Genomic DNA, 13,760 nt, shown 5'->3' with positions numbered 1-13,760 from the left:
GAAGCATAGGACTTCTGTTGGGTGGTTAGAAAAAAGAGAAGGTATCTCTCTCTTCCTGGATGTGAACCAGGAAGTACATATCTCTGGAATCTGCTGGCAGCCATCTTGTGACATGAGAGAAGCCATTTTGAGAGTATAGACAACAAACAGAGAAGGGTAGAGGCAAGAGAATGACAAAGAAATGAAGCCAAAAACCAGTGATACTGTGAACTCTGCATTTTCTTTCAACTAACCTCAAACAATTAATAAAGTCTTGCAAGGACAGTAGTGTCATGGGTAAATTAGAGATAGGCTGAATCAAGTCTGAGAGAGGAGAATGGTGTTGCTCCCCCATAGCCACCAGCAAAATATAACTATGTGCATCAAGAGGGTCATCAGCTGCAGAGAGAGCTACCTGATGAGGCGGCAGAGGAACTGCACCCAGTGACAAATACAGCAGCATCTAGAAACTCTCAGAAATATCTGGGTGACACCTGAAAGTGAGAAACTTAGGATGACAAGGTTTGTGGGGTGTTTTTTACCATAAATTGAGCTGCTCAAGGTACTATTACAGAGAATGTAATTTTCAATCCACTCTCAGGTGTACAATGTTAAGTAATCTGTGTACTTCCTGTAACTCAATCTAATATGTGTTTTTTCTTCCTGGCCAAAAATTTAATATAGTCAACTCCAAATTTTCTTTTTTTAAGTAATTTAAAGATTCTTTGTTCTTTTCTAAACCTTTCCTCCCTAGGTGTTAAATCTTCTTTATGATTTTTTTTTATTTTGCAATACTTTTGATACTTTTCTTTAATATTACTTTATTTTATAATACTTAGCAATGTTTTTACACACCACTGTGGAGTGGAAAGTAGGGAGATTGTAGTTTGCGGTCCACTGAGATCTTTGGGTCTGAACATCCCTCTTACTGGGATTCTGGTGACGTGGCTGCCCTCCAGAAGCCTCCACTCATTGCTACCCATATTGTGTTCCTGTGTTTATGGCACTGAGGCCCCAGAGATTGTCCTTCAGCTTCTTTCATGCTTTCTAAGTTTTTCTTCTCCCCTTCTCCTCTCTGGTTGTCCTGTATTTTCAAGTCCAGGGGAAATTAGCTTTAATTTTGTTTCTATCTTCTCTCTATGCCATAGAAAAATGAAACTGGTTATATATGAATATTTCCCCAAATCCATGGCTTATACAACAATTTGGGCTTTGTGTCTTAGAAAGTTGAGAATTAACACCATTTAATTTCCTTTGCATTTGTCTGCACCTTGCTTTTCTGTAGTGCTGGAGTCCAAGGTTGAGTTTTCAGAGTTGGAGAGCGGAGAAAGAGAATGGATAGGGGTGAGTAAACAAAAGGATTACAGAGATTAATAAACACCTTTGGTAAATATTCTGCTACTGCAGTCTATATGGTAGTAGTACAAGATTTATACAACACACAGCAATGCTAAACTGTGTGTCACAAAGATAAATGTTCTAGAATGTCTCAGAAAAGGAAGAATTCAGTGAGATCCAGGAACTCAGGAAAATTTACATAGAAGACTTAGGAGCTCAGTGAAATGATAATAGACAAATCTAAGGGTGGGGAATTCTAAGTTGGGAGAGTAACAGAAATAAAAATACAGACAAGGGAATAAATGTGTTCTAGAAAAAGTGAGAAAGTTCTCACCAGTCTTGGTAATATTTCATGGAGTGTAGAGGGAATTAAGACAGCACATTCATGTTTGATTGTGAAAGACCATGAAAATGAGGCAAATTGTTTGAGATTTGATGAGGTAGAAAATAAGGATGTATTTGAGAAGATCACAATATAATACTAGCTATTTGCAAGAAATAGCTATAAATGTTGTCTAGTGACCATTCTTGCCAGAGACTTACCCTTTCATGAATACATCATTCTTAAAAAAACAATCTTTAAGGAAGGGGGTTAAAGAAATGGCAAGTGTGGACAGATTACCCAAGCCTTTTTTTTTTAAACTAATTAACGAATTTATTTATTTTTGAGACAGAGTCTCACTCTGTTGCCCGGGCTAGAGTGCCGTGGCATCAGCCTAGCTCACAGCAACCTCAAACTCCTGGGCTCAAGCAATCCTACTGCCCCAGCCTCCCGAGTAGCTGGGACTACAGGCATGCACCACCATGCCTGGCTAATTTGTTCTCTATATATTTTTAGTTGCCTATACTTTCTTTCTATTTTTAATAGAGACAGGGTCTCGCTTTTGCTCAGGCTGGTCTCAAACTCCTGAGCTCAAACGATCCACCTGCCTAGGCCTCCCAGAGTGCTAGGATTACAGGCATGAGCCACCATGCCCGGCCAAGCCTTTTTAATGTGATTCTGTGATTCTATCCAACTTCTGGCCAGTAAGGACCAGGGTGAACTTGATGTCAGTCATTTGGAGAAATAATGTATCATTATGATTAGACTCTGACTTTCCCATTTGATTGGTCCTTTAATAGCCTAAATGTGTAAGTGTTCCCCCAAACCTGTCTTTGGTGGGCTCAGCCAATTCCTATAATAGAGCCATTCTGCGCAGCTATACCTGTACAAGCATAAGTGGCTATCCTTCTGAAAGCCTGAGGTGTTGGTGTTCTTTATGGGTGGCTTTTATACACAAAACATTACTCACTAATTAATTCAGTTTTAAAAATTAACATTCAATTTTTAAAGGCATAAACTCATAAACCTAGTTCTTCCTGGATCTATTGAGTTCAACTTATATTAACATATATTATTGTATTTTAACAATCATTATTAAGAGAGCTTTTATAACTTGAGCAATTCATCTTATTTAAACATATTGAGCTGCCCATATAAATTTAAATTTTTATTTCCTTTGTAAGTATTTTACATTTTCTGATTGAATAAAATTTTCCTGAGTCATTAAGTAACACAGAACTAATACATAAAGTTTATGGATATGGTGAGTCTTAAGACATCTTAAATATTACAGTACTTTTTGAAACATCAGAGTCTCAACTTTCAATTAAAAACAGCAATCTAAATCCATGACTCAATCACATACTTAAATTGAAATCTGTTAGATACTTCTCAGCTACATTCTCTTAAATATTGTTTTTAAAATATTAAAAACATAGATTATTCCTTATCACAAGTTAATGAAATTATGAGTTTGATGTGGTTCATCATTTCTCCATTTAACTCCATATTTATTTTCCCAGGATTAAATTATCTACTTAGGAAACCAACCATGTCATTCCAAATAACTTGGGGTTCCCTTAGAATAGCCCTCTCAGCCAGAGTCGCTTATCAACAAGAGATTGTGGCCCATGAGAGAGCAGGGGCTGCATACCTCTGGGGACATTGTCCACAAGATTAAAAAGGACAGATAGAATTACAAATGCAATCTGATTTTGGGTCCACAGTAAAGTACCATTTCAACAAATTCACCATTTAACTTAAAGAAGTTGGCAATCCACTTCAAAATTTTAGGTAACTTCCTTCATATTGCAGTTGAATTTTTAAAAATTTCCTTTAAAATACATCAGATTATATTTAGCATTTTTCTTTTACTTTTCTGGGTCCATATCATACTTTCTAGGATTATTCTAACACTTAAATGACAATACCAAATGGTGAAATGTTATCTAACCAGAGTATAAGAGAAAAATTGGCCCTCGTTAATATTTCTCTAACATACCTATGAACCCATTACACATTATTCTCTGTTGTAACTCAATGAATCTTGGCACTATGATGGTGAACAAAACATAGTTCTTATCATCAAGGAATATAAGTCAAGTAAGGGAAACAGCAAGCAAAGGAAAACTTGCAAGCCATATGTAAGTGCTGGCTCTAAAACTAATAGGAAAGGAGACCAGATATTTTCTTGGAATTATCAACAAATTCTTTCCAGAGGAAACACTTTTGATTATTGCCTTAACCCTTCACATCACTTTAATGCTTTCCACTGGGGCCATGCTGAACAGTAGTTCCCAGAGTGCAGTCTTGGTCCTGTAGCATCATCAGTATCCCTGGGAACTTGTTAGAAACCCTGACTTATCACTCCAGATCTACTGAAGCAGAAGCTGTAGGGTGAAGCCCTGCAAGCTGGGTTTAATAAGCCCTCCACGTCATTCTGATGTTCATTAAGTTTAGGAACCGCTGTACTAAAATAACAGTAAGCTGGGTAAGGTTGATCTCAAGCCTTTGTTTCCAAAGTAAAGTTATACATGGGATGTAAACTATGACAGGTTTTGGAGATGACTGCTGATTCCTCAGTGAAGACCACAAATTCTGGTTTTGGGTGCTGAAATCCATTGTACACGGTTTGGGGGGAAACATGGTGCCCGATCTCTCAGATGATCACTGATCAAATATATTGCATTTAAGTATCCTTAGTGATTCTGAATGGGATGATCCCAGATGACCTGTTGCAGGACTATCAGCAAAAGGATAAAAATCTATTGAACAGAGGCCTTTGAATTATGCTCTTGATAGCAAGTTTAGTTCCTAAAAGCATGGACTGAAAAGTAAAACAGAAAAGCTACTAATTTACTGGACGTTTTTCTACTGGGGAAACAATAAATAGAGGTAAGAAGAGCAGGCTTTCCACACTACAGTAATTCTTTTAGTGAAAAATCATTCTGGGCTAATCCTGCTTTAAATCACTAAGATCTACTGCATGAATGATAACACCAAAGAAACTCAAAAGGAACCCAGACACATGTAAAATGATGATCCTCAGCACCTTCTGATTTATTTAATAAATTTCAAGCCCATCAAGATCAAGGTCCTTGATACAGAGGGTTCCCTCTTCCCTTATCCATCCTTGGTGAATCAGAACAATAGCACTAAGATTTAGCGTAAGAAATTAGGTTAGATGAAAGAAATAACTTGCCCCTGCTCCCAGACCTAAGATAGTCACTTAAAGCCTCAATGATTTCCCTCCAATGTTCCGCAGCCTTATGAATTTGGCAACCAGCTAGTACTACTTAACTCTAGATTTATTCAGTGAGTGAAGGAAAGCTATTCAGAAATTTGGGAAGAAAATGATAAGAATCCTATTTTTTCATAATTAATTAAGATAAAATTTTCAAAGTCCATTTATGATTAGTAATAATTCTAAAAGAGTGAGTTTGGTTTCTAAGGTTAATTCCCCTTTTTACCAAGACATCTTGATATTTATCGATTAAGATGATGTGATTATGATTAAAATTAAAAGTTATCTTTCTTTGAAACTCCCAAATATCCATTTGTGCATCGAGTATCTGTATTATTGATTAGATTTCCTGGTCAAATCAGTAGGCCTGCAAATTTTCAATGTGGAAACAGACCAGGTTGAAAAGACAGGTGCTCCTGTGCACGTTGAGGATGAGAGCTTTTCTGGGTTCAGCATGAAAGCTTACAAGTAGATGAAATAAAGTCATTTCAACTCTCTTCCTATAAGCAATTTCACTACTGCACTGTTTAGATGGGATAGTTTTAATGTGTTATAACATCTGAGATGTTAAATTATATTTACCAAAGTTTAGAATTTGGCATTTGTTTTGTGTTTCATTGGGAGAGGTGGGACATGTTGCTGGACTCAGTGAACTCACACTGGATTTTCTTTTATTTAGGGGCTAGGTCAGGAGGGTAAGGAAAGAATGTAAAGTTTTGTTTCCACCTTGAAAGCAGAAAGTAGGAGCCATTATAAACCTGTTTTTAAACCTTATTTAGAGATTTAGACTGCAGCTGACTGTTTTCCGATCTAGTTATAGCATATAGGCATATCAAATAGCAAAGAGATTTTTCATGAATAAACAGGAAAATCACTTTTATATTGTACATAGGGAATTCTGCACCTTCATATAATCAATCTTTCCCAAAATGTATTAGATAAATGTAACATACATTGACATGCAGTATAAGACACACACAATAGGTTATAACATGCACTATAGGTACTAAAGAAGTTAGTTTATAACAAAATACAGTATCTCTAAGTTATAGTGCCTATATATTGCTAATATAATACATAGCAATTAATTCGTTCCACAATGGATGGTACGAATAATGAAACTTGCTGTTGCTCCTATAGTGATATCTTAATAAACAACATAAGGGTAGACATCCAAACTAAAGAATTTTGTGTGAAAAACTTATTGAATGACATCTTATTCAGACCTATTTAGAACTAGATGGAAAATATACCATATTTCTTCCAATGTCCCTTTCAAATGCAATTATTTCCCAGAGAAAGTCACCACTCCCAAAGTAATATGCTCCTTTGCCAGTCAGTCCTCTTTCTGGAATGTCAAGGCTACATCAATTCTTGCCGCACCCTAAATAATGGATCTCTGTGGCTTGCACAAGCTAATTCTCAGTGCAGCCGGAGCTCCCAGCCCTTCACATCCTTAAGCTGAAAATTAACAGCAATTTTTCATTATGACACTGGGACTCCAACTGTGCACACAAGTGTTTCAGAAAAAATGCAGCCTGATATGATTTCCATACATCTATATATTTTTTGAGGTTTCAAGAAACCATGGCATTTTTCAGACCCACTTATGTAAATACAATGATACTCTAATAGAAGGGGAATTATCATTATATTTCATTTTAGATGTTTCAGAAAGAAAAACCTCATGGTACAAATTGGAACTAGCACATTGTTTTCTTGATTTATAGGGTTTGAAGAGATACTGAATGAATAGCCCCCTCCCCAACGCAATATTTCACATACTTTCTATAGGTCTGTGAAATTTCTATAATGCAGCAAAATAAGCCTTGCCTCAGGTTTAACGTCTTCTGTTTATTAGCAGAATACTGTGCACCTGCTCAAGACACCTGCACATTTTAACTTAGCATTTTAAACCAAATTCAATCAAGTATGCATTAGCACCCTGACTCACCATCTAGTACATTAAGGATTTAGGGTTCAATTCATAAATTGCTTAGCAAGATGGATGTACCCTCTCCTCTTTCTCCTTGTAGCTCCTCCAGACCCACCACCCCATGCAGGGGATTATCTATCACAGTAGAACAGTAGCTTTATCCTACTGTCAAGTGGCATTAGTAGGTTATTTAACTCTTAGGAGGCAAATCCATAAGACTCATGGTCTGTTGTTCATGAGACAACAGGAATTTTATTTGTGATTATAAATAGGCATATTTTCAAAAGGAAATGTCCATCAATCATGAGAACATGAACCTGTGCATGACAATTTTTCTTTTCATTTGTAACAGCAGCTGCCAAGTCTGTTTCCTATAGGTAGCAGAAAAAAAATAAAAAAAAAACAAACTGGAAGCCCTTTCTTTTTCTTCTGTCTAGGTTTGGGCTTATTGTTGTTGTATGTTTTCTCAAAATATGTGCATTTGTTTTTTAAAGTAAAACATGGCACAATAAAATAATAAAATATTTTATTTCTTATATTTGAATATAGTCTCTCACTTCTCTTCCTATGTCTTTGACCCCTCATCCTTGGTTTCATTAACTAGCTTCTGCTTTTTGGTCCACCTTTTGTATTTATTCATTAAGAAAATGTTTTCAGTTCCTGCTATTCCTCCAGCACCATCGTAGGTGCTAGCTAGTAAACAGCATTCAATAACATAGAAAATGTTTCTTGCCCTCATATACCTTATATCCCCCCGGTGGTGAAGGGTGGAAGTAGAAAGTAATTGAGTGAATAAACAGATAAATAAAAACAGGAATATAATTTACCATAATGGTGACATGAAAAAATATAAACAGGGAAATACGATAGGAGGGACCTAATTCGGGTGGATGTTCCAATTTCTCTTTTTAATTCACTTCAATTAATTTTTATTTTATTTTATATACTGATGTTGAGCCAGTCCCTCTTTGATAAGGTCCACAATGGTGAACAAATCTGGCCCGTATCTTAAGAGAATTCACATTCCATCGGAAAGAGAAAGATGTAAAAAATCACAATAGACTGTGACAAGTACTATGATAAACTTCTGGCCAATGGAATAGGGAAATTTTCCGATGCTACGCAGTGGGGTGAAGAGAACATTCCAGGGAAAAGAACAACTGAGCAGACTGTTGAAGGAGCCATAGAATTAATTCAAATAATTACAAAGTTAAAGAGCATTGCTGATAGATGGCAAAAGCATGAAAGTTTAGATGATTTTGTACATTTGGGGACCCACGTTTCAGTATTAGGAAAAAGCATAAATGTTTATGTGCTAGGATTAAGCATTTGAACTTCATCCCAAAGACAGGAAGAAACTACTGGTATATATTTTTAAAAAGTAGAGATGAGATCAGATTTGAGTTTTAGAAAGATCATTTGAACAACCTGAATGGAGACATCATTCCAGCGGATGGTTAGGGAGCTGGATAGAGGCAGAAAGAGCCACTAGGAAATGCTGCAGTAAGTGCAAGCAAGAGTCACAAGGGCCTGAACTGGCACAGTGTAGGCATCCAATTATACATATATAAGTAAATGAATGCCTGAATTTAAAAGAGGGCCAACAGATAGGAGATTCACTGGCTTATTGATTTGAGTGAACTCGAGGATGGCTTGTTCTAATGAAATATAATGTGAGTCATAGCCTTAAGCAGAGGCACTGGTGGGTGGAATGTGCTCACGTCCCAACTGAGGTGCTCTAGAGCAGTGGTGCTCAACTTGGGGTTCTTTTGTCACTCAGGGAACATTGGGCAACGCATGGAGGAATTTTGGCTTTTCACAACCTGCGGGAGGTGCTTCTGGAATCTAGTGGGTAGGGGCCAGAGATGTTGCCAAACATCCTACAATGCATAGAGCAACTCCTCACAACAAAGAATTGCCTCCAACAAAGTGTCAGTAGTGCCAAGACTGGTGCAGAAGAATAATCTCAGCAGGTGTGGGTAAGCCTACTTAGTACAAAGCCTAAGGAACAAAAGCCACTGCATTGAAGGTAGTATCTAGGCGATGAGGCCTAGCTCCAAGACTCAAAGGGGCTTTGGCTCCAGGTCTACAAGTTTTGTCTATGTCAGTCAAGTAACTACGCTGTTTCCCCATCCTGAGTTTCTTTTCTATGCCTTCAGAAAAGACATAGTTACAAGAGGTATTTGTAGGACACATCTCTTTGTTGACATTTACTTCTCTGTAACATGCACACATATTACTGTTGGTCATGATGTGATGCAGGAATTTTCTAACCACTTTGAGGAAGAAAAGCAGCAACATACGACATACTAGATAGACCAACACACACAGGTTTAAGACCTGTTTTAAAAGTGTGCTGTAATCAGTTACCAATCAGAGAGAAATCAATAACAGAATTGGATTATCTGAGAAGGCTGGTCTCAATTAATGATAGTAATAGCTAATATTTATTTAGGGCATACTAGTCATATTCCTTCTATGAATTTACATGCATTGCTCACTTAATCCTTAAAAATCTTTATGAGGAAGGTAGTACAACTATTTGCATTTTGCAAACAAAGAAACTTAGACACGGGGTGGAGGGGGGAGGGCGTTCATGAACTTGCCAAAGTCCCACAACTAGTGAGGGTTGGAGCCAGCACTGACAGCCAGGTATCTGACCCCGCAGCCACACTCATACTCACTGCTATGCTGCTTCTGAAATTACATGCTCTAATTAATACAATGTCACATTGCTTTCCACGTGGACCAAAAGAATCTAATTTTTCTTGGAAATGAAATGGAAATAGACACACAATCGTGTTCCCAGGTTTCCTTAGTAGAATCTGTTGAAGAATTCAAATTTAGCAAGTGAGGTTAAGATGGAGGGTTTGTCATTCTCCCCCAGATCATGAACACTGGCAGCGAGTGAGTCGAGGATTTCAATTAGGCTTAAATTGATATGATGGGGACTCCTCATTTCAATGGAACAGGAAAATTCTTGGCTGTAAGAAAACTTGAAATAAAAAAATAAGTGGAAACAGTTTCTTTAAAATTGAAAGATGATATTGCCACATGTAAGTACTGTGAAGCCTCTTTGGTCTTTTGTGGAAAACCTTTTTGAAAATGAAAATGCATCTCGTGGTGAAGAAAAATCCATATAGGAATTAAGTCTTGTTGGAACCTAACACAGCTTGCAATAAGTAAATTCTGTATTGATTCTATCTATATAAGCAAGTATAGAAACAAAGTAAATAATACATTTATAAATGAGATCCCTGAAGTACAAAACACTCCCAGCATTAACCTTTAAAAACATTTTTTTAAAAATTTCCAGTCAAAGTAATAAGATTGGAACAATTTTGTTTTGTCTCTTGCTTTTCTTTTTCAGATTATTCTTCAATGGTTTATTTCTAAAATAAATAAATAAATACAATAAACTTGTAGCAGCCTTGAAAATGCATTTTTTTCTCCCAGAGATAAAAAAATTAAATTTCTTGAGAGAAGATGGGCAATTTTAATTTATAAAAATTTCCAGCACTTGCCATAGAGTCTTGCACATAGTAGGTGTTTGTTGAATATTGAAGTTTTTGGAAAGTCTTCCCAAAAGTTCAAAGTAATTAACAGCTAGTGTCTAATTTGACATAAATAAAATATGTATGATGAAGGAGAAAGATGAAGAAAAGAAATATGAAAGATGAGGGAGACCCCAAGAAATTTACAAGTAATTTGACTAATTTCCCTAAACATTAAATGGCAGACTTGAGGCCAGTGTCTGTATGAGCAATTTGCACAAATGTGTTATGACTTGAGGGTTGCACTTGATGACATTTCAAATAACACTTCATAAAGCAAATTCACCCACATTATCTCACTTAGACCTCTAATGCTCTTATGAAAACATTGCTATAAGTGTCTCCATTTTACAGACTCCAAAAGATTCAATAACCAGTCTAATGTCCAAATAAGATTTGAACCTTGGTCCTAAGAAAATGAAGCCAGTATGTTTTGTTACCTCAGAGAGTTTTTACACATTTCTTGAATCCTTCCCCACACTGAGATCTGTTTTACCCTCTTATTTTTCAAATGAGAAAATAGTCCTTTCCACCTTCACTTATGCATTCTCCCACTCAAGTGTGTGAAGGAGCCCAGAGCTTCATGAAAGCAGAGAGATTCAAATCACCTTCCACAGTTTCCTCTCATCCTCCCCAAACTACTCTATGCATGGTCCTTTTGGTTTTAACTGTCATGGAAACCAGACTCTGAGATTTATTATATCATCCAGTGATAACTATGTTTTATCAGTTTCCGAGCTTGTGGGTTTTCTGTAATCACTTTCATCGGTGTGATGGGTGGAGTCATCGTTTGCTGTGTGCATCCTTACTCTACCGCAGACTTCCATCTTGCAACTGGATCTCTCCAGGCCTGTGTTTGTGAGCACACACCAGTACCACGTCCAGTTGCACAGCTCTGGCACTGTTACACTCAGCAGCATCTTCTTTGAAAAAGTGAGGCCAGTTACCTTCTTAGTTAACTAGAAAAGAGCTTGCTGGTTTAGGGCACTCAGTGAGTGGTGGTGTAAAATTATGGCAAATGCTTTTCTTCCCTTCCTGCACACAGAACACGTCATATATTCCCTCACTCCCCTGTACCATAGGACAGGGTGTCTGTGCCTTCAGATGGAGGGGATTTTAATCCTTTAATAACTTTACCAGGTCTAGGGAGCAGTACCATTTTTTTTTATATCTTTTGGTTTATTCTACCTGAGAATAGGAAAAACAGGCAAAATTGCCCACAAAATATATGTGCACAGTAAAAATTATGACAAGAATGCTCTCCAAGATAAACAAGCTGTGGTTCCATTTCCTCTGAGAAGCCAGCACTAGCTGTCATACATTGGTAACTCTGGCTTACTGCTTTGAATGATTCATGAATCAATGGCTTAACCTGGAACTGGTTTAAGAAACTTAATGGCAAATTTCCACTACAGAAACTCAATGTGTTTGTTTAAAAATAAATTAAATTCTGAACCAAAGGATCCAGAAACTGTCCTATAGAGAAAGCCACCTTTTACCAAGGAGATGTTTAGATAACTTGTTTATTTTAAAGCCTGTTCTTTTTAGATTAAGTTTGAATTTTCCTAGCTAGGAAATCTGCATTATTAACTGTCAGCTATAGATAATACAGAATAAGAAAATCACATGGAACAAGTCAAGGCAAGACAAAAACGTGGATGATTATTTTTCTTCAATTTCCCTTTTTTGGGGTAATAGAATTTTGATGTGAATAGTCGCCATACATGATGGGTACAATATTTTTCCTCCTTTCAGTCTGATGATTTTATTTTTAGTAAACAAGTTTTCTTAAGCTTTTTCTAGTGCTTCCCCCAAAGAAATAATTGGGATTACTGTCTTTCATATAGCAGTGGGAAATGACTTAAGTAGGATCAAATGCTCACTTTATTAAACCTGTGCTCAGATTCTCCAGTTGTTAAATCAAGGAGATGAGTAGCTAGAGTCTTATGTTTAATGCCTGCTTATATGGTAGCTGAACTTCATATGCTATATTTAGTCCACTGTACAATTAATTCATAACTAACTTTGAAGAAGTATTCAAGGAGTTAGAAAATTCATGATTTGAGATTCTTTTATTTGTGAATTGTGGGCAAGTGAATTTTTTTAAACCACTGGTATTAGAAGACTAATATGAACCTTAAAGCTAGTCATATTATGATAGATTTTCACTATGATGTGGTTAAATTTCAAGAAGACAGATTTTTAAAATTTACGTGATGTCAAACCAAGGCTCAAATTTTACTTCTCATCTCTTTGCTCTTGGGCTCTACTTGTGTTTACCTCTAATTCAATATGGACAGGAAAAGTCTACAGACACTTCAGGATCTTTGATTCATAAAAGTTAATTATCCGATCATATTATTTAAAGCCAAATATCAATTAGAACCATAACAACCAAACTAAGACTTTTCTAAGATACTACTCTGAATAAATATATAACACTTTAAAAATATTTAGCTAGTATTAAAACTTCAGAAAGATTTATTAAAAGGATTATTAAAATGATCTGTAGGCTAGATTAAATAGAGCATAAACTAGTATCTATTTTACAAAAGTATTTTAAAGATGTTTAAAGTACAGGTTGGAAAGAGTAAAAAAAAAATACACTGGTAAGTTCCTTTTTCATCTTTTTGATGTTGAAAGAAGTTAAGAAGTAGAAAGTGAGTACTTCATTTCAAACTTTTAAAGGAAAATCCTATAAAATGCACCATAAAGAAAAAGTAAGGTTGTGTTTTCAATAACCTTCAGTAAACCTTTCAGACAATGTGAGGTTTGACTGGTTCTTCCCAATTCATTACAAGGACAGGGCAGCCACACACCCAAGAAACATGAAGTTGGCAGCCATCTTTAACCACACTGTGGATGCCTATGACTTCTCATCTTTCTGTATGCTAGTCCTTCTAACTAAATATCTTCCTCACCATATCTGGCCCCTCTCTCCAGGATACATCTCATTAAATATTAATAATACAACCCAGGGCTGGGCTCTGTGGCTTATGCCTATAAACCTAGCACTTTGGGTGGCCAAAGCAGGAGGATTGCTTGAGACCAGGAGTTTGAGACCAGCCTTAGCAAGAGCGAGACCTGTCTCTACTAAAAAATGGAAAAATTAGCCAGGCATGGTGGTGCACACCTGTAGTCCCAGTTACTCAGGAAGCTGAGTCAGGAGGATCACTTGAGCTCAGGAGCTGAAGGTTGCAGTGAATCATGATGATGCCACAGCACTTCAGCCTGGGCAACAGAGTGAGATCTTGTCTCAAAAAAAAAAAAAAGAAAGAAAGAAAGAAAGAAAAAAGAAAGAAAGAAAAATGAAAAAAGAAAAGAGAAAAGAGAAAGAAAAAGCAAACCCACAAACCAGCTGTTATTTTCTATATGAAGGCTACTCTG

This window comes from Lemur catta, chromosome 9 (assembly GCF_020740605.2).
Source record: "Lemur catta isolate mLemCat1 chromosome 9, mLemCat1.pri, whole genome shotgun sequence".
Classification (NCBI taxonomy): domain Eukaryota; kingdom Metazoa; phylum Chordata; class Mammalia; order Primates; family Lemuridae; genus Lemur; species Lemur catta.
This window is presented reverse-complemented; position numbering follows the sequence as displayed.